The following is a 21,172-nucleotide window of genomic DNA, read 5'->3' on the forward strand; positions in this document are numbered from 1 at the left end:
GTTATGCAGATCTAAAACGCGTGGATTGCAGCAGCAGCAAGCCGAAAAGTGCAGGCATGTAAGGGATCTAGAGGTTGACAACATGTCTTCTTAACGGGAGTCCAGGAGCTCATCTCCACAAATGGACTTTTCAGGATCCTTGGGTGGCTCCGTAGTTTGAAACCAATTCTGGTTATCGCTTCTCGGCCTTTTGGCTAAGATCAAGTGTAGTATCTGTTCTTATCAGTTTAATATCTGATACGTCCCCTATCTGGGGACCATATATTAAATGGATTTTTAGAACAGGGAGATGGAAAAAGAGCTTGCTCTGTCCACTCCATGCATTGACCTGGTATTGCAGTATCTCCAGGACCGGTGCACCCCTTCTTTAATGCAGTTTCTAAAATCAGAAAGAATTGAATTCAATGTTTTTTGTTCATTTTGCTTGTTTGTCGGATTTTGGGATGGACTCCTTGGCTTTGCTTTTCTTCTCCTCATTGGATTTTTCATGTTCAAAGTTGCAGAAGCCAGATTACAAGCTCATTTTGGTTCAACTTCAGCAACTGTGCATTGCATTGCCATGTAATGTGATGCAATGCTATCTTTCTAGCTCTCCCTTTTTACTTCCTTTTGGATAAACAGACATATTAGGCAAGCATTTTGGAGCTTTCACCTAAATAACTACAGGTGGTGAGATAAGCTGCACAATATAATTGACCTTTCAGTATATTGTTGCACACACACCATCTATTTAGCAAATGCCCTTGTTATCAACAGCAGCCTTTTAAACTCACCTGAGCTAACAGGTATGTGCGCTGGTTACTCTGCTGCGCTTAAAATTTCTTTTTTGGTTTGCTACAATGCCTTTTCTGAAACGTTGTCTCCTTCTGCTGGAACACTGACTTCTTTCATTTAATGCCTGCAGACTATAAAAGAGAACCCAACCCAAAAAGTTTGGTTGATTAGTCTGTGGCATTCTGTTAAACTGTTGCTTATGGCGGTCTCTGTGAGCTTCTCAGCGACATTCAGCCAGCCAGGTATCCTGCCTGCAGTAGATGGAATGTGGCAATGGAACGCTGGCTGCGCGTGTCATAATAGGCTCTGAGCCTTTATATACCTGTGCACAGCAGCAGCCACCTTCAGTCTGCTGCTGGACAGCCAGCAGCAGCAGCAGCAGGAGAGGTATGTAATCAGGAGCCCTCCTGCTAAGGGTAGACAGCTGCTCGTTCCACCCCACCCCCCGCCTTAATTGGTTCTCCTCCCTTCCAACGGTGTTGAGGCGGGTGGGAACAGCAGGGGGTGAAGGTGCTGTGTTTAAAGAGGTGGAGTTATGCAGATCTAAAACGCGTGGATTGCAGCAGCAGCAAGCCGAAAAGTGCAGGCATGTAAGGGATCTAGAGGTTGACAACATGTCTTCTTAACGGGAGTCCAGGAGCTCATCTCCACAAATGGACTTTTCAGGATCCTTGGGTGGCTCCGTAGTTTGAAACCAATTCTGGTTATCGCTTCTTGGCCTTTTGGCTAAGATCAAGTGTAGTATCTGTTCTTATCAGTTTAATATCTTATACGTCCCCTATCTGGGGACCATATATTAAATGGATTTTTAGAACAGGGAGATGGAAAAAGAGCTTGCTCTGTCCACTCCACGCATTGACCTGGTATTGCAGTATCTCCAGGACCGGTGCACCCCTTCTTTAATGCAGTTTCTAAAATCAGAAAGAATTGAATTCAATGTTTTTTGTTCATTTTGCTTGTTTGTCGGATTTTGGGATGGACTCTTTGGCTTTGCTTTTCTTCTCCTCATTGGATTTTTCATGTTCAAAGTTGCAGAAGCCAGATTACAAGCTCATTTTGGTTCAACTTCAGCAACTGTGCATTGCATTGCCATGTAATGTGATGCAATGCTATCTTTCTAGCTCTCCCTTTTTACTTCCTTTTGGATAAACAGACATATTAGGCAAGCATTTTGGAGCTTTCACCTAAATAACTACAGGTGGTGAGATAAGCTGCACAATATAATTGACCTTTCAGTATATTGTTGCACACACACCATCTATTTAGCAAATGCCCTTGTTATCAACAGCAGCCTTTTAAACTCACCTGAGCTAACAGGTATGTGCGCTGGTTACTCTGCTGCGCTTAAAATTTCTTTTTTGGTTTGCTACAATGCCTTTTCTGAAACGTTGTCTCCTTCTGCTGGAACACTGACTTCTTTCATTTAATGCCTGCAGACTATAAAAGAGAACCCAACCCAAAAAGTTTGGTTGATTAGTCTGTGGCATTCTGTTAAACTGTTGCTTATGGCGGTCTCTGTGAGCTTCTCAGCGACATTCAGCCAGCCAGGTATCCTGCCTGCAGTAGATGGAATGTGGCAATGGAACGCTGGCTGCGCGTGTCATAATAGGCTCTGAGCCTTTATATACCTGTCCACAGCAGCAGCCACCTTCAGTCTGCTGCTGGACAGCCAGCAGCAGCAGCAGCAGGAGAGGTATGTAATCAGGAGCCCTCCTGCTAAGGGTAGACAGCTGCTCGTTCCACCCCACCCCCCGCCTTAATTGGTTCTCCTCCCTTCCAACGGTGTTGAGGCGGGTGGGAACAGCAGGGGGTGAAGGTGCTGTGTTTAAAGAGGTGGAGTTATGCAGATCTAAAACGCGTGGATTGCAGCAGCAGCAAGCCGAAAAGTGCAGGCATGTAAGGGATCTAGAGGTTGACAACATGTCTTCTTAACGGGAGTCCAGGAGCTCATCTCCACAAATGGACTTTTCAGGATCCTTGGGTGGCTCCGTAGTTTGAAACCAATTCTGGTTATCGCTTCTCGGCCTTTTGGCTGAGATCAGGTGCAGTGATCTAACGGTTGCTGCCTTGGTCTTCGCTGAGAGGTGCCCGGGGTACCCGTCTCCTTGGCCTGGGGGGATCGTCTCACCTTTTGGTGGGACTTCACCCCCCTGCTGCTATTAGGGAGCTGGCTTAGTCCCCGGGCAACAAGTTGCGATCCCCAGGCGAAAGGCCGAGCCCGTAGTGACGGTAAGCCTTTGCCACTTTGGTGAGATGCCTTGTTCATTTCAATTTTCCACTGGCTCTGGCCAGATCAGGAACTCGGTGCGTATCGAGGTTCCAGCAAACCATGTCGGATATGACAACCCCCGTGAGTTCTATGTACAGATTTTGAGAGATCGGTTGAACGTGAAAGATCATGATGTTTACTGCCTGCAGGAGAAGGGGCAGAGTACATATATTCTCACGTTCTCGACCAAGGTTGCCTGCCAGCACTTTTACGAATGCGTTAAGGGCCACCGCAACAGCAAGCTGTTGGACGGAGTGATTTTTACGGGTCTATATGGCGGAGTTGACGTTCCCCTTGTGGTATACATGTTTAACCCCCATGTGTCCACAGATGATATTGAGCTTTTTCTGAGCAGATATTGTACATCTGTCAGATTTACGGGGAACGTCAAAGGTCGGAGCGGTTTCTGGAATGGGAAACGACGCTTTATGGTACGCTTCAGACTTGACCCTGGGGGTGTAGAAGGCCTTATGCACCCCCCCTCCACAGTGGTGCTGGGAAGAGACCATGGCTACCTCTTCTATGATGGACAACCATTCAGGTGTCGTAGGTGTGGTGACCTTGGTCACATACAGAGCGATTGTAAGAACGAGCGGATGAGTCAGTGCCACAATTGTGGACAATGGGGTCATGCCTCAAAGGACTGTAAGAACAGTAAGACCTGCAGTGGGTGCGGAATGTCTACTCACCTGTTCAGTAATTGTCCGATGCGGACAAGGTCTCGTGGTGGCTCTCGGGCGCCTGCGGCTAGTTCCGCAGGAGTTCCTGCTGATGCCAGCAGGGTCAGCCCGGGTGACCCCAGAAAAAGCTTTGTGGACATTACTAAAGGTCAAAAACAGTCTGACTCAGTCGATGCTCAGTCGGTACCTTTGCGGAAAAACCCGGCCTCTGTAGCCGAGGTCACACCTTTGCCTACTCCTGCAGGGGTCCAGGTTTCACCTGGTGGGGAGATGGCACCTTCTCAGAGCGGAAATGAGAGGGAACCAAAAAAGAGGCGAAAATCTGGAGCTGTTGGTACCAATCCAGATGTCCATCCAGATACCCCTGCTGATGCCAGCACAGATGTTGGACCAGATGTCTGCCCTGATGCCAGTCCAGACGGATGCCCTGATGCCAATCCAGATGGATGCCCTGATGCCAATCCAGACGGATGCCCTGATGCCAATCCAGATGGATGTCCTGATGCCAACCCAGATGGATGCCTTGATGCCAGTCCAGATGGATGTCCTGATGCCAGTCCAGATGGATGTCCTGATGCCAGTCCAGATGGATGTCCTGGAACCATTCCTGATGGATGTCCTGTTGCCTGCCTGGATGATAGAGGTCGTGCAGTGGTTGGTGAACCTGTTGCTGGTCCTGATGGTCATCCTGCTCCGGAGATGATGTCCCTTGGTGCTCCTGGAGGGTCTGCGGGTATTCCACCTGCTGCAGTGCCTGGTGAGGATCGGGTGGATTCGGAGGATCGGATGGATCTCAGCGCCAGTGGTAAGAGAAGTCGTGAAGAGGCACAGGAGGAGCATAACCTGCCTCAGATGTCCCGTAAAGTCTTTCTATCTAGTGCTGCAAAAATTCTCAGCCCAGAGGGGACTAACTTAATTGAGGATTTCACGGACTCAGATGAAACGGACAGTTTACGAACTGTGTCATCCCTTCCTTCACCTTCTCTGTCACAAATTATTGATTCAGATTCAGAGTATAATGAATCAATAAAAAACACCTAACATGGCAGAAATCCGTGCTGCCTCACTAAATGTGAGAAGCCTAAAGAGCCCTGTTAGACGGGCTGCTTTGTTTGCTTGGTTACTGACTCTGAACTTTGACATTTTTTTCCTGCAAGAATGCGGTATTGATCACGATTTGTCATACCCCAACTTAAAAATGGACTGGTCAGCAGGACCCTCTATTTGGTCAGGGTCCAATGAAAATAAAGCTGCCGGGGTTGGGATTTTATTCAAATGTCAAAATGTTAATGTTTTATCCATCACTGAAATAGTTCCAGGTCGTGCCTTATCAACTCATGTTATTTTAAATGGTTTTACCTGTCGTCTTATTAATGTTTATGCATCCCCAGAGAAAAATGAGCGTGCTTCCCTTTTTAATGTCATCCCTTTGTTTTTATCAGGTCCGTCCCCTGTGATAGTGGGAGGGGATTTTAACTGTGTCATGTTGGGGGAGGGGAGGAGTGGAGGTGATACTAATGGAAGAACAGACAAAACATCCAGTCTGTTAAAACATTTGACAACGGACCTCAAATTATTAGATGCTTGGAGAAAGTCCTACCCTACTGACCCTGGGCATACATGGAGGGGTAGAGGGATGTCATCTCGTATTGATTTTATTTTTTCCTCTTCTGATGTTTTTAAACCTAGGAATGCTGGTCTAATAGAAAATATTTTTTCTGATCATGTATTACTATACAATGTATTGCAAACTCCACAGGAAGCAAAAGTTGGAAAAGGTATGTGGAAATTGAATGTGCTCTTATTAGAAGACGAACTGGTAAGGGCGGAGTTTTATGCAAAGTATGAGAGTTGGAGAAGACGGAAACACCCAAATCAGAGTATGTTGGGGTGGTGGGAGTGTGTTAAAACCCGTATTAAAGAATTTTTTATTAAAATTGGTAAAAGGAAGGCACGTGAAAAAAGGAAATGTTTTAAAGATTTTAATGTCAGGATGCAAACTCTCCATAAGCTTAAGGGGTGGGGAGTGCCTGGTGTGGATGGTGAGATTGCCAAGATCCAGACAGAAATCCAAAAATTCCTGGAACAAAAGGGTAAAGAAATTATATTTAATGCCCGTGTGAAATATTTGGAAGAGGGTGAGACCTGCTCAAGGTTCTTCTTTAAAAAAATGAGTGACAAAAAACAAGTGATTACTGAGCTAGAAGGACAATCTTCCACTGAGAGCATTTTAGAGCATACTGCTAATTTTTATAGAGATCTTTTTAGTATTAAAAATGTTGATGAACCTGCTTTTACAGAGAATCTTAATGTTTTATCCCAGTTTTTAAATAAAGATGACCAGATTTTTTTAGCTAAAGAACTTTTACCCAGTGAAATTGAAGAGACCCTTAAGAGTTTTAATAAAGGTAAGGCTCCTGGATCAGATGGCCTTCCTATTGAATTTTATCTTTGCTTTTGGGATCTAATTAAGGAGGATTTTATACAAGTAGTTTGTGAAGCCTCTAAGGCTGATTTATTACCATATTCATGGCGTAAAAGTATGATTACATTAATTTTTAAGAAAGGTGATAAATCAAAGTTGGAGAATTGGAGGCCTATTTCACTATTAAATACAGACTACAAGATTTTAGCTAAAGTTGTTGCTGGTCGTCTTAAAGCAGTTATTAAAAATGTAATTCATCCAGATCAGGTTTGTGGTGTCCCCGGGAGATCAATCTGGGAGCATCTAAACCTAATTCGTGATCTTATCTGGTTTCAAAAAGATAGAAAACAGCCACTAGCTATTTTATCTTTGGATTTTATGAAAGCGTTTGATAGGGTCTCCCACTTTTATCTTTTTAAAGTTATGGGAAAGATGGGGTTCCCTGATTCTTTTATTCAGAAAATTGCGCTTTTATACAAACAGTCATCTGCCCGGATTTTAGTCAATGGTTTTTTAACTAGAGAGGTGGAGCTTCTTTCCGGTGTTAAACAAGGTTGCCCCATGTCCCCACTTTTATTTGTCTGCTCCATTGAGCCACTGTTGTGCCTGCTGCGTCGGGACAAGGTGGTTAGGGGCATTTTTATTCCGGGTGGGGGTGGACAACAAGTTAAAGCCATTGGATATATGGATGACATATCTGTATATGGCACTAGCTCAGCATCTATTAACAGAGCAATTCTAATTACTGAAATTTTTAGTGCTGGGTCTGGGTTTAAGTTGAATATAAATAAATGTGACTGTATGATTATGGGTCAATGGGAGTCAGATCCGCCTAGGGTTCCCACACAAACAGTAGGAATCAAGATCCTGGGTGTCTTGTTTAATCCTGCTAATGATGGTATTGAAAACTGGGATTTGGTTTTGAATAAATTAAATCAGAAGATCTCTTTATGGCAAACTCGAAAATTAACAATGGAGGGCAAGATTCTTGTAATTAAAATGGTTTTGCTTCCTATCATTTTGTATGCCGCTATGGTTTTTCCCCCTAATTCTCTGTATCTTAAAAGACTTATGAAGCCCATGTTTTATTTTCTGTGGGGATCCAAAATGGAGAAATTGAGGAGGGAGGTGGTATGTAAAAGCAAGAAAAATGGGGGTAAAGGGTTCCCTGATTTAAAATTGTTTTTATTTATCAAGTTTTTTGTATTTTGTTGCAAAAGCTTGAATAATGTTGGGGCTTTCTCTTGTTTTCTTAGATATACAACTGGGTTTCTTTTCCGAAAGTTGAACTTCAGTATGACTGTTAATTGTCCTTTTCTCTTATCTCCCCCTAAGCATTACAAGATCTTGGAGAAGGTCATTTCAGAATATGATCTGACCCAAGTTGATCGTCAGCTTTTATTTGATCAACGTAAGTTAACAGTTATTTGTAAGGGACATGAGGAGATGGAGGATGTGTCTAATTTTTCCATCTCCAGGTGCCGCCTAGTGTGGAACAACGTGGCCTGTCCTGCACTTAGCAACTCACAAAAGGCATTAGCTTGGCAGGTTGTTCACCAATGTCTCTGTTATGTTCTGCTACCAAAGCTAAGGAAAGAGAGGAGATCTGTCCCTACTATAAGACTCAGCTGAATCCCTACGATGTAACAGGGAACCTGATCCTGCGATCAGACCTGCTAAAGTCCTAATCTAGTCTGTACGGAGACCTATAGATTTGGGGAGGGAATCCCTACAAGTACTAAGGACTGGGAGGAATATGGGACACCTCCTAACAGAAATAGCAGCAGACAGACGAACAAACAAAATAGATAGAACCTAGAGGTCCGTAGACCAAGCAAACTAACAGAGTTAGATACAGAGCACAGGCTAGCTAGAAAGTAGATATACAATGAAGTCCAGCAAAGCCAGAAGGGCGGAGCAGGATTAAATAGGCCAACAAGGTCATGTGACCAGCAAAGGAAAAAAAACCTAACAGCAAGGTTCTAACAGTACCCCCCCTTCTAAGAGGATCCTCCGGATCCCCTAGGACCAGGCTTATCAGGAAATCTCCTGTGAAACGCTCTGATAAGTCTGGACGCGGAAACATCATCTGACCTCACCCAAGAGTTATCCTCGGGTCCGAAACCTTTCCAGGCCACAAGATACTGCAAACTACCTCTATACCGTCTAGAGTCAAGGATGCGAGAAATTTCATATTCCCCGTCCTCCACCACCGGAGGAACAGAGGCAGAGGCGTCACCATCCGACACAACAGCTTTTTTTAACAGAGAGACATGAAAGACCGGATTAATTCTCCAGGAGGTAGGAACCTCCAACCTAACAGCAGATTGGTTGACAACCTGAAGCACCTTAAAGGGCCCTACAAACTTGGGACCCAATTTCTTAGAAGGAATCCTCAACCGCAGATTCCTAGAGGACAACCAAACCATGTCACCAACAGCGAACAAAACCTCCTGTCGTTTCCTATCAAAGTAGTCTTTAGATTTTCTGTTGGCCTCCTGAAGATTACCACGCACATCCGTCCAAACTCTTTCCAAATCACCGGAAAAATTCTCCTCCTCAGGCACGGCAGATCCCAACTTGGAGAACGACCCAAACGACGGATGTCTCCCAGAACAACAAAAAAAAGGCGAACAACCAGCAGAAGAAGATGTATGATTGTTCAGAGCAAATTCGGCAAGTGGCAGAAACTCAGACCACCCCTCTTGATTGTCTGCCACAAAACAACGCAAGAACTGCTCAACATCCTGGTTTTTCCTTTCTGTCTGGCCATTAGATTCAGGATGATATCCGGACGAAAACGACAAATGAATTCCCAACCTGTCACAAAAGGCACGCCAAAAACGAGCCACGAACTGAGGACCCCTATCAGAAACAATGTCAGTAGGAACGCCATGAAGTCTGACAATTTCCTTGACAAAGGCCTTAGCGAGAGTTTTAGCGCAGGGCAGTTTGACGAAGGGAACCAAGTGACACATCTTGCTAAAACGGTCCACGACCACCCAGATGACAGTAAAACCCTCAGAGGGGGGAAGGTCAGTTATAAAGTCCATAGCCAAATGTGTCCAAGGAGCACTGGGGACCTCCAAAGGACAAAGCAACCCCGCAGCAGGAGTATGTGAGGACTTAGATCTAGCACATATAGTACATTGGCGCACCCACTTAATGACTTCCTTCTGCCATCCAGGCCACCAAAAACTGCGACCCACCAGTCTCTTGGTCTCAGAGATTCCGGGATGACCTGCCAACCGAGATTCGTGACACTCAACAAACAAATCTCTCCTAAAGGTCCCAGGCACAAACAACCTCCCATAAGGAGTGTTAGATGGGGCATTCTCCTGAGCTTTAAGAATCTCATCTTCCAAAACGGAGTCTAAAGCAGCTATCACAACACCTTCTTGTAAAATGTTTTCCTCTTTCTCAGCACCGACTATGGGAGAAAAACTGCGAGACAAGGCATCCGCCTTAACATTCTTAGTACCAGGGATGTAAGTAACGGAGAAATTAAACCGCGAGAAAAACAGTGCCCACCTAGCCTGACGGGCATTCAGGCGCTTGGCAGCGTCAAGATATATCAGATTTTTATGATCCGTAAGAACCTGAACGGGAAATTCCGCACCTTCCAAGAAGTGGCGCCAGTGTTCAAATGCGAGTTTAATAGCCAATAATTCCCGATTACCAATATCGTAATTCAATTCAGTCTCCGAAAATTTTTTTGAAAAAAATGCACAGGGATGTAATCCATCCCCGTTATCCTGAGACAATACTGCGCCAACCCCCACAGAGGAAGCATCAACCTCAACCAAAAACGGCCTAGTAACATCAGGCTGCATAAGGATGGGAGCAGAGGTGAACCTCTCCTTGAGATACACAAAAGCTTCAATGGCCTCAGAAGACCACTGAACCGCATCAGCACCTTTCCTGGTGAGATCAGTCAGAGGTTTGACAATACTAGAAAAATTTTTTATGAATTTTCTATAGTAATTGGCGAAACCCAAAAACCTCTGTATTGATTTCAAACCAATAGGCCTAGGCCATTCCTGCACAGCCTGAACCTTAACCGGATCCATCTCAAAACCTTTGCTGGAGATAATGTAGCCCAAAAAACTAATTCTCTGTACAGCGAACTCACATTTCTCCAGCTTAGCAAAAAGCGAATTGTCCATTAATAACTGTAATACCTCACGCACGCTCCGCCAATGAGACTCCAGATCTGGCGAATAAATCAAAATGTCATCCAAATACACAACCACATTTTTACCGATCAAAGGTCTAAGGATGTCATTAATCAGATTCTGAAAAAATGCAGGAGCATTAGTAAGACCAAAAGGCATAACCAGATTCTCAAAATGACCCACAGGAGTGTTAAAAGCAGTCTTCCATTCGTCACCCTCCTTCATGCGCAACAGATTGTATGCCCCCTTAAGGTCAATTTTAGAGAACCACTTGGCCCCCAATAACTGGTTAAACAGATCAGGAATCAATGGCAGTGGGTAAGGATTGCGTACCGTAATTTTGTTAATCTCACGAAAATCCAGACAAGGACGTAAACCGCCGTCCTTTTTTTTTACAAAAAAAAATCCAACCGCCACAGGAGACTTAGAGGGCCTAATGTGACCGGCGGCCAAACTTGTCTGTATGTATTCCTCCAAAGCCTTCCTCTCAGGAATAGTAAGGTTAAATAAACGACTTTTAGGAAGAGTCGCTCCAGGGACAAATTCAATAGAACAATCATAGTCTCTATGGGGAGGCAAAACCTGCGATTCTTTCTCAGAAAAAACTCTCCAAAAATCCTGAATAGGAACAGGCAATTCTCCCCTATCCAAAGCTGCAATACGCCCGTTACAACACTTGTCATAACATTTATGGCTCCAGGATTTAATTTCACTGGTAGACCAATCCAGTACAGGATTGTGAAATTTTAACCAGGGCAAACCCAATATTACTGGAGAAGGCAAGTTATTCAACACTACCAAATCCAATTTCTCATGGTGAACACCATTAATAGTGAGAGGAAATTCACTGACCTTGAGAGTAATATTCTTCAAAGGGGAGCCATCCACAGAAACCACAGCAATGGGGGATGATAAAGGTTCAGGTTTTAAATTGAGTTTTTCCACGAATCCCCCATCAATAACATTCAGTGTAGACCCGCAATCAACAAACACCCGAAATTCCATAAATTTTTCCTGAGCAATCGTGGAAGCAGCTAAAAATATACCCTTGGAATTTAAACAGGCAATACGGGCGTGACTGACCATTTTTTTTTCTTTCTTCATACGAAGCTCACAGCCTTTAATCAAATGACCAGATTTTCCACAATAGAAACACAAGCCTTCTGAAAAACGACGGTGTTTTTCTTGAGAGCGAGGTGCCACCGATCCAATCTCCATCGGTTCACCACTGTTAGTACACACATTATCATAACCAGAAACTGACATAGCAGAGGATTTGCTCTCATTAACCCTAGCACGCAGTCTTCTGTCCACCCGTATAGCTAATTGCATAGCCTGTTGCAAATCCTCAGGTGTAGGATAAGCAATTAGCAGGTCTTTAACCCTTTCACTGAGCCCAGCAAGAAATAGACTTTTCAGAGCAGAATCGTTCCACCCTGTTTGAGTAGACCACCGACGGAAATGTGTACAATATTTTTCGACATTACCTGATCCTTGTTTTAAACGTCTCAACTCAGTCTCAGCTGATGCGACACGGTCAGGATCATCATATAATAGTCCTAAAGCAGAAAAAAAACTATCCACTGATCTGAAGCATGTATCACTAGGTTGCAAAGAAAAGGCCCACTCCTGAGGCTCTTTGCGCAAAAGTGACATTATGAACCCTACGCGCTGGGATTCATCCCCAGAGGACTTGGGTCTCAAACGAAAATACAATAAGCAAGCATTTTTAAATGAAAAAAATTCTCGATGTTCACCAAAAAATAAATCCGGCAAACATACCTTAGGCTCCAAGAAATATGCTCCAGGACAGTTACTCACGTGCTGACGGAGCTCGGCCACTTCCAGAGAGAGTCCCTGCAGGTGTTTAGCCAAATCCTGAACCGACACCATGATGGAACAAAAAATCTTTCCTTAGAGAATTTACAGGCTGGACTTACTGTTATGTTCTGCTACCAAAGCTAAGGAAAGAGAGGAGATCTGTCCCTACTATAAGACTCAGCTGAATCCCTACGATGTAACAGGGAACCTGATCCTGCGATCAGACCTGCTAAAGTCCTAATCTAGTCTGTACGGAGACCTATAGATTTGGGGAGGGAATACCTACAAGTACTAAGGACTGGGAGGAATATGGGACACCTCCTAACAGAAATAGCAGCAGACAGACGAACAAACAAAATAGATAGAACCTAGAGGTCCGTAGACCAAGCAAACTAACAGAGTTAGATACAGAGCACAGGCTAGCTAGAAAGTAGATATACAATGAAGTCCAGCAAAGCCAGAAGGGCGGAGCAGGATTAAATAGGCCAACAAGGTCATGTGACCAGCAAAGGAAAAAAAACCTAACAGCAAGGTTCTAACAGTCTCCCTACGAGAGCTTTTCAGCATCATAGGGGGCTGGTGGCTAGTGCTAGATGTCCCAGAGAAAGATGCGCCCCAAACGAGTCAGTGTTTCATTTACTGTGGGATTGCCCCTACGCACAAGAGCTATGGCAGACGGTGGGCACCCTCCTAAAATGGATATGTGGTATACAAACCCTTAATTGTGACATTATAATATATGGGATAATTAATTGCCCAACCATGAAACAAGCACGAGTCGCATGGCTTATAATAAACTGTTTAAAAGAAGCTTTATGGAAAGTGCGCAATATATTATTGTTTAAACGTGAATTTATTCCTGTCAAAGATTGTATTGGGCTTGCTCTTTGTGAAATGTTTACATACTACCTGAGAGATTGTAAAAAGATGGGAATCAATGAAGCAAAAAAGCTATGGTGTTTGCAAATTTGGAATATGTATTTATTTATGTAAATTATATGCAAAACTGTGTTTTATGCTTTTTATGCTTTTAAGTGCATTTTAATTCTGACTCTGTATTAGTTTTATGTCATATTTTATTCCAGTATTTGTGATTTGTTTCAAATATTGTATCGGATATGTTCTTTGTGAAAAGTTTTCATACTACCTGATTGTAAAAAGATAAAGTTAAAAAGCTATGGTGTTTGCATTTGACATATGTATTTATTTATGCAAATTATATGCAAAACTGTGTTTTATGATTTTTATGCTTTTATGCGCTTTTTAAATCTGACCTTGTATTTGTTTTATGTCATATTTTATTCAAGTCTTTGTGATTTGTTTGTAATTTATGATGTATGTCTGATTTAAATAAAGCTTGTTTGAAAACGGATCTGTTCTTATCAGTTTAATATCTGATACGTCCCCTATCTGGGGACCATATATTAAATGGATTTTTAGAACAGGGAGATGGAAAAAGAGCTTGCTCTGTCCACTCCACGCATTGACCTGGTATTGCAGTATCTCCAGGACCGGTGCACCCCTTCTTTAATGCAGTTTCTAAAATCAGAAAGAATTGAATTCAATGTTTTTTGTTCATTTTGCTTGTTTGTCGGATTTTGGGATGGACTCTTTGGCTTTGCTTTTCTTCTCCTCATTGGATTTTTCATGTTCAAAGTTGCAGAAGCCAGATTACAAGCTCATTTTGGTTCAACTTCAGCAACTGTGCATTGCATTGCCATGTAATGTGATGCAATGCTATCTTTCTAGCTCTCCCTTTTTACTTCCTTTTGGATAAACAGACATATTAGGCAAGCATTTTGGAGCTTTCACCTAAATAACTACAGGTGGTGAGATAAGCTGCACAATATAATTGACCTTTCAGTATATTGTTGCACACACACCATCTATTTAGCAAATGCCCTTGTTATCAACAGCAGCCTTTTAAACTCACCTGAGCTAACAGGTATGTGCGCTGGTTACTCTGCTGCGCTTAAAATTTCTTTTTTGGTTTGCTACAATGCCTTTTCTGAAACGTTGTCTCCTTCTGCTGGAACACTGACTTCTTTCATTTAATGCCTGCAGACTATAAAAGAGAACCCAACCCAAAAAGTTTGGTTGATTAGTCTGTGGCATTCTGTTAAACTGTTGCTTATGGCGGTCTCTGTGAGCTTCTCAGCGACATTCAGCCAGCCAGGTATCCTGCCTGCAGTAGATGGAATGTGGCAATGGAACGCTGGCTGCGCGTGTCATAATAGGCTCTGAGCCTTTATATACCTGTGCACAGCAGCAGCCACCTTCAGTCTGCTGCTGGACAGCCAGCAGCAGCAGCAGCAGGAGAGGTATGTAATCAGGAGCCCTCCTGCTAAGGGTAGACAGCTGCTCGTTCCACCCCACCCCCCGCCTTAATTGGTTCTCCTCCCTTCCAACGGTGTTGAGGCGGGTGGGAACAGCAGGGGGTGAAGGTGCTGTGTTTAAAGAGGTGGAGTTATGCAGATCTAAAACGCGTGGATTGCAGCAGCAGCAAGCCGAAAAGTGCAGGCATGTAAGGGATCTAGAGGTTGACAACATGTCTTCTTAACGGGAGTCCAGGAGCTCATCTCCACAAATGGACTTTTCAGGATCCTTGGGTGGCTCCGTAGTTTGAAACCAATTCTGGTTATCGCTTCTCGGCCTTTTGGCTAAGATCAAGTGTAGTATCTGTTCTTATCAGTTTAATATCTGATACGTCCCCTATCTGGGGACCATATATTAAATGGATTTTTAGAACAGGGAGATGGAAAAAGAGCTTGCTCTGTCCACTCCACGCATTGACCTGGTATTGCAGTATCTCCAGGACCGGTGCACCCCTTCTTTAATGCAGTTTCTAAAATCAGAAAGAATTGAATTCAATGTTTTTTGTTCATTTTGCTTGTTTGTCGGATTTTGGGATGGACTCTTTGGCTTTGCTTTTCTTCTCCTCATTGGATTTTTCATGTTCAAAGTTGCAGAAGCCAGATTACAAGCTCATTTTGGTTCAACTTCAGCAACTGTGCATTGCATTGCCATGTAATGTGATGCAATGCTATCTTTCTAGCTCTCCCTTTTTACTTCCTTTTGGATAAACAGACATATTAGGCAAGCATTTTGGAGCTTTCACCTAAATAACTACAGGTGGTGAGATAAGCTGCACAATATAATTGACCTTTCAGTATATTGTTGCACACACACCATCTATTTAGCAAATGCCCTTGTTATCAACAGCAGCCTTTTAAACTCACCTGAGCTAACAGGTATGTGCGCTGGTTACTCTGCTGCGCTTAAAATTTCTTTTTTGGTTTGCTACAATGCCTTTTCTGAAACGTTGTCTCCTTCTGCTGGAACACTGACTTCTTTCATTTAATGCCTGCAGACTATAAAAGAGAACCCAACCCAAAAAGTTTGGTTGATTAGTCTGTGGCATTCTGTTAAACTGTTGCTTATGGCGGTCTCTGTGAGCTTCTCAGCGACATTCAGCCAGCCAGGTATCCTGCCTGCAGTAGATGGAATGTGGCAATGGAACGCTGGCTGCGCGTGTCATAATAGGCTCTGAGCCTTTATATACCTGTGCACAGCAGCAGCCACCTTCAGTCTGCTGCTGGACAGCCAGCAGCAGCAGCAGCAGGAGAGGTATGTAATCAGGAGCCCTCCTGCTAAGGGTAGACAGCTGCTCGTTCCACCCCACCCCCCGCCTTAATTGGTTCTCCTCCCTTCCAACGGTGTTGAGGCGGGTGGGAACAGCAGGGGGTGAAGGTGCTGTGTTTAAAGAGGTGGAGTTATGCAGATCTAAAACGCGTGGATTGCAGCAGCAGCAAGCCGAAAAGTGCAGGCATGTAAGGGATCTAGAGGTTGACAACATGTCTTCTTAACGGGAGTCCAGGAGCTCATCTCCACAAATGGACTTTTCAGGATCCTTGGGTGGCTCCGTAGTTTGAAACCAATTCTGGTTATCGCTTCTCGGCCTTTTGGCTAAGATCAAGTGTAGTATCTGTTCTTATCAGTTTAATATCTGATACGTCCCCTATCTGGGGACCATATATTAAATGGATTTTTAGAACAGGGAGATGGAAAAAGAGCTTGCTCTGTCCACTCCACGCATTGACCTGGTATTGCAGTATCTCCAGGACCGGTGCACCCCTTCTTTAATGCAGTTTCTAAAATCAGAAAGAATTGAATTCAATGTTTTTTGTTCATTTTGCTTGTTTGTCGGATTTTGGGATGGACTCTTTGGCTTTGCTTTTCTTCTCCTCATTGGATTTTTCATGTTCAAAGTTGCAGAAGCCAGATTACAAGCTCATTTTGGTTCAACTTCAGCAACTGTGCATTGCATTGCCATGTAATGTGATGCAATGCTATCTTTCTAGCTCTCCCTTTTTACTTCCTTTTGGATAAACAGACATATTAGGCAAGCATTTTGGAGCTTTCACCTAAATAACTACAGGTGGTGAGATAAGCTGCACAATATAATTGACCTTTCAGTATATTGTTGCACACACACCATCTATTTAGCAAATGCCCTTGTTATCAACAGCAGCCTTTTAAACTCACCTGAGCTAACAGGTATGTGCGCTGGTTACTCTGCTGCGCTTAAAATTTCTTTTTTGGTTTGCTACAATGCCTTTTCTGAAACGTTGTCTCCTTCTGCTGGAACACTGACTTCTTTCATTTAATGCCTGCAGACTATAAAAGAGAACCCAACCCAAAAAGTTTGGTTGATTAGTCTGTGGCATTCTGTTAAACTGTTGCTTATGGCGGTCTCTGTGAGCTTCTCAGCGACATTCAGCCAGCCAGGTATCCTGCCTGCAGTAGATGGAATGTGGCAATGGAACGCTGGCTGCGCGTGTCATAATAGGCTCTGAGCCTTTATATACCTGTGCACAGCAGCAGCCACCTTCAGTCTGCTGCTGGACAGCCAGCAGCAGCAGCAGCAGGAGAGGTATGTAATCAGGAGCCCTCCTGCTAAGGGTAGACAGCTGCTCGTTCCACCCCACCCCCCGCCTTAATTGGTTCTCCTCCCTTCCAACGGTGTTGAGGCGGGTGGGAACAGCAGGGGGTGAAGGTGCTGTGTTTAAAGAGGTGGAGTTATGCAGATCTAAAACGCGTGGATTGCAGCAGCAGCAAGCCGAAAAGTGCAGGCATGTAAGGGATCTAGAGGTTGACAACATGTCTTCTTAACGGGAGTCCAGGAGCTCATCTCCACAAATGGACTTTTCAGGATCCTTGGGTGGCTCCGTAGTTTGAAACCAATTCTGGTTATCGCTTCTCGGCCTTTTGGCTAAGATCAGGTGTAGTATCTTTCGAAAAGGCGGTTTTGGATGTTGGCCGCCCTAGTAGATTGATACATTATGCACACTGGGGTTTAGGCGCTTGTTAGTATGCCAGGTGGCTAATATAGTCATCTGGTGGAAAGCATGGCCCCCCAGGATCGACGCCATTGGGCCGGGGAAGATCGAAAGCCCGAAGTGTGAAGTGCCCCAGGAGTGGTGACCCTGGGGTGCCTTAACTCACTGGGATTGGGAACCCCACTTGAGTTTATGGCACATTTGCACAAGCACTTCAAATTTTCTTTCTTCGCACACACCCTTATTCCGGGCCTTCTGGCCTTAGGATGGGGAATTTTTCAATTCCCGGTCGAAGGTCCGGGCAGTATTATACTGTGAAACCTTCACTATTTATTTAATTTCTTTGTCACTGTGTGTCCACTTATTCACGTGTGTCACGTCCTACTAGGACTTTGTCGGGATGCGGTTCCCTTACGGGTTCCTCTCTTGGCAGGTCTAGGGGGGGAGTGTGTGGCCATCAGGTTCCGCTCCCCCCTGAACCCCCCCTGGCTCTCCTCTTTTGGGAGGAGAGCTTTGTTGGCTCCCCTCTTCCGGGAGGGGAGCACAGTCTTTGGCTCCCAGTGCCTTGCTCGGGTGAGAACTCGGGCAGGTGCTGGGGGTAAGATTGGGTCGCCTCTGGCTTCGGCTGGAGGTGGCTTTTTGTCCCTGTTCCTCGCTGTGGCCTTTTGGCTCGGAGGGACGGGGAATGGTTTGGGGGACCCTTCTCCTTTTGGAGAGGGTTTCAAGAAGACCAGCATCCTAGTGCACTTTTTTTGTGGCACTTGTCACTTTTTTAAGCGCACTCGGGTTTTGTACACGAATTCGGGCTTTCGATAAAAAAAAAAAAAATCTGTTCTTATCAGTTTAATATCTGATACGTCCCCTATCTGGGGACCATATATTAAATGGATTTTTAGAACAGGGAGATGGAAAAAGAGCTTGCTCTGTCCAATCCACGCATTGATCTGGTATTGCAGTATCTCCAGGACCGGTGCACCCCTTCTTTAATGCAGTTTCTAAAATCAGAAAGAATTGAATTCAATGTTTTTTGTTCATTTTGCTTGTTTGTCGGATTTTGGGATGGACTCTTTGGCTTTGCTTTTCTTCTCCTCATTGGATTTTTCATGTTCAAAGTTGCAGAAGCCAGATTACAAGCTCATTTTGGTTCAACTTCAGCAACTGTGCATTGCATTGCCATGTAATGTGATGCAATGCTATCTTTCTAGCTCTCCCTTTTTACTTCCTTTTGGATAAACAGACATATTAGGCAAGCATTTTGGAGCTTTCACCTAAATAACTACAGGTGGTGAGATAAGCTGCACAATATAATTGACCTTTCAGTATATTGTTGCACACACACCATCTATTTAGCAAATGCCCTTGTTATCAACAGCAGCCTTTTAAACTCACCTGAGCTAACAGGTATGTGCGCTGGTTACTCTGCTGCGCTTAAAATTTCTTTTTTGGTTTGCTACAATGCCTTTTCTGAAACGTTGTCTCCTTCTGCTGGAACACTGACTTCTTTCATTTAATGCCCGCAGACTATAAAAGAGAACCCAACCCAAAAAGTTTGGTTGATTAGTCTGTGGCATTTTGTTAAACTGTTGCTTATGGCGGTCTCTGTGAGCTTCTCAGCGACATTCAGCCAGCCAGGTATCCTGCCTGCAGTAGATGGAATGTGGCAATGGAACGCTGGCTGCGCGTGTCATAATAGGCTCTGAGCCTTTATATACCTGTGCACAGCAGCAGCCACCTTCAGTCTGCTGCTGGACAGCCAGCAGCAGCAGCAGCAGGAGAGGTATGTAATCAGGAGCCCTCCTGCTAAGGGTAGACAGCTGCTCGTTCCACCCCACCCCCCGCCTTAATTGGTTCTCCTCCCTTCCAACGGTGTTGAGGCGGGTGGGAACAGCAGGGGGTGAAGGTGCTGTGCTTAAAGAGGTGGAGTTATGCAGATCTAAAACGCGTGGATTGCAGCAGCAGCAAGCCGAAAAGTGCAGGCATGTAAGGGATCTAGAGGTTGACAACATGTCTTCTTAACGGGAGTCCAGGAGCTCATCTCCACAAATGGACTTTTCAGGATCCTTGGGTGGCTCCGTAGTTTGAAACCAATTCTGGTTATCGCTTCTCGGCCTTTTGGCTAAGATCAAGTGTAGTATCTGTTCTTATCAGTTTAATATCTGATACGTCCCCTATCTGGGGACCATATATTAAATAGATTTTTAGAACAGGGAGATGGAAAAAGAGCTTGCTCTGTCCACTCCACGCATTGACCTGGTATTGCAGTATCTCCAGGACCGGTGCACCCCTTCTTTAACCCCTTAATAACATCTGACGTACTAATACGCGTCTGTGCCCTGGGACTTAAGAGCCAGACCCGTATTAGTACGTCATCGCGATCGCGCCCGCACACAGGCTGTGCGGGCGCGATCGCCGCCGGGTGTCAGCTGATTGTCACAGCTGACACCCGGTACTATGTGCAGGGAGCGGTCACGCACCGCTCCCAGCACATTAACCCCCGCGATGCTGCGATCGAAGTCGATCGAAGTCGATCGCGGCATTGCGGGGGCAAGGGGAGGTGATCGGCGATACTCACCTCCTCTTCCGGCTTCCAGCGCAGTCTGCAAAGGCTTCCCGGGTGTTGCCATGACGACCCGATGTCGTCATGACAACATCCGGGTCACCAGAGAGCAGGAAGATTGCTTGGACATGCGCAGTGCATCTCCAAGCAATCTTCACACTGTGCACTTCTGACAGCCTTCATGGCATAGGGATGGTGCTCCATTCCTGTGCCATGCAGGCGATCAGAAAAAAAAAAGTGAAAGTCCCAGAGTGGGACAAAGTAATAAAGTGTATAAACTGTGTGAAAGTGGAAAAAAAAAAAAAAAAAAATGTGCAAAAATATTATAAAAAAATAAAAAAAATAATACACCAAAAATAAAAATATAATGTACCCATCAATAAATATTATTATAAAAAAAATAAAAAAAATACAATAAAAGTACACATATTTGGTATCGCCGCGTCCGGAACAACCTGACCTATAAAACTGTCCCACTAGTTAACCCCTTCAGTGAACACGGTAAAAAAAAAAAAAAAAAAACCAAGCAAAAAACAATGCTTTATCACCATACCGCCAAACAAAAAGTGGAATAACACGCGATCAAAAAGATGTATATAAATAGAAATGATACCGCTGAAAACGTCATCTCGTCCCGCAAAAAACAAGCCACCACATAGCTCCATCAGCCGAAAAATAAAAAAGTTATAGCTCTCAGAATAAAGCGATACTAAAAAATATTTATTTCTATAAAATAGCTTTTATTGTGTATAAGCGCCAAAACATAGAAAAATGATACAAATGTGGTACCGCTGTAAACGTACTGACCCGAAGAGTAAAGCTGCCTTATCAATTTTACCACACGCGGAACAGAATAAAAAAAAAAAAAAAAAACAATTCCTGAATTGTTGGTTTTTGTTTATTCTGCCTCCCAAAAATCGGAATAGAAAGCGATCAAAAAATGTCACGTGCCTGAAAATGGCACCAATAACAACGTCAAGTCATCCCGCAAAAAACGAGCCGTCACATGACTGTCTGCCAAAATCTGGAAAAATTATAGCTCTCAAAATATGGCGATGCAAAAACTAGATTTTACAAAAAATGCGTCTTTTAGTGTGTGACAGCTGTCAGTCATAAAAACCCCATATGATTC

The 21,172-nt window shown here is 44.1% G+C and overlaps 6 non-coding genes and 1 pseudogene across 6 annotated transcripts; all 7 read left to right on the top strand.

Annotated features, from left to right (window-relative positions):
• The first annotated feature begins 174 nt into the window (after window positions 1-174).
• LOC141198438 (U2 spliceosomal RNA) lies at window positions 175-365 on the top strand. The gene has a single exon (XR_012270389.1). It is a non-coding gene; the product is annotated as a U2 spliceosomal RNA (small nuclear RNA).
• A 1,115-nt stretch (window positions 366-1,480) lies between these two features.
• Window positions 1,481-1,671, top strand: LOC141198524 (U2 spliceosomal RNA). Its single transcript, XR_012270471.1, has one exon. It is a non-coding gene; the product is annotated as a U2 spliceosomal RNA (small nuclear RNA).
• An 11,825-nt stretch (window positions 1,672-13,496) lies between these two features.
• Window positions 13,497-13,669, top strand: LOC141197925 (U2 spliceosomal RNA; annotated as a pseudogene).
• A 1,115-nt stretch (window positions 13,670-14,784) lies between these two features.
• On the top strand, window positions 14,785-14,975 carry LOC141198306 (U2 spliceosomal RNA). The gene has a single exon (XR_012270259.1). It is a non-coding gene; the product is annotated as a U2 spliceosomal RNA (small nuclear RNA).
• A 1,115-nt stretch (window positions 14,976-16,090) lies between these two features.
• LOC141198308 (U2 spliceosomal RNA) lies at window positions 16,091-16,281 on the top strand. Its single transcript, XR_012270261.1, has one exon. It is a non-coding gene; the product is annotated as a U2 spliceosomal RNA (small nuclear RNA).
• A 1,997-nt stretch (window positions 16,282-18,278) lies between these two features.
• LOC141197990 (U2 spliceosomal RNA) lies at window positions 18,279-18,464 on the top strand. The gene has a single exon (XR_012269988.1). It is a non-coding gene; the product is annotated as a U2 spliceosomal RNA (small nuclear RNA).
• A 1,115-nt stretch (window positions 18,465-19,579) lies between these two features.
• Window positions 19,580-19,770, top strand: LOC141198062 (U2 spliceosomal RNA). Its single transcript, XR_012270027.1, has one exon. It is a non-coding gene; the product is annotated as a U2 spliceosomal RNA (small nuclear RNA).
• Window positions 19,771-21,172: the final 1,402 nt, after the last annotated feature.

The sequence above is a fragment of the Phyllobates terribilis genome, unplaced genomic scaffold (assembly GCF_046119375.1).
Source record: "Phyllobates terribilis strain yellow unplaced genomic scaffold, ASM4611937v1 Scaffold_94__1_contigs__length_6153435, whole genome shotgun sequence".
NCBI classification, from domain to species: Eukaryota; Metazoa; Chordata; class Amphibia; order Anura; family Dendrobatidae; genus Phyllobates; species Phyllobates terribilis.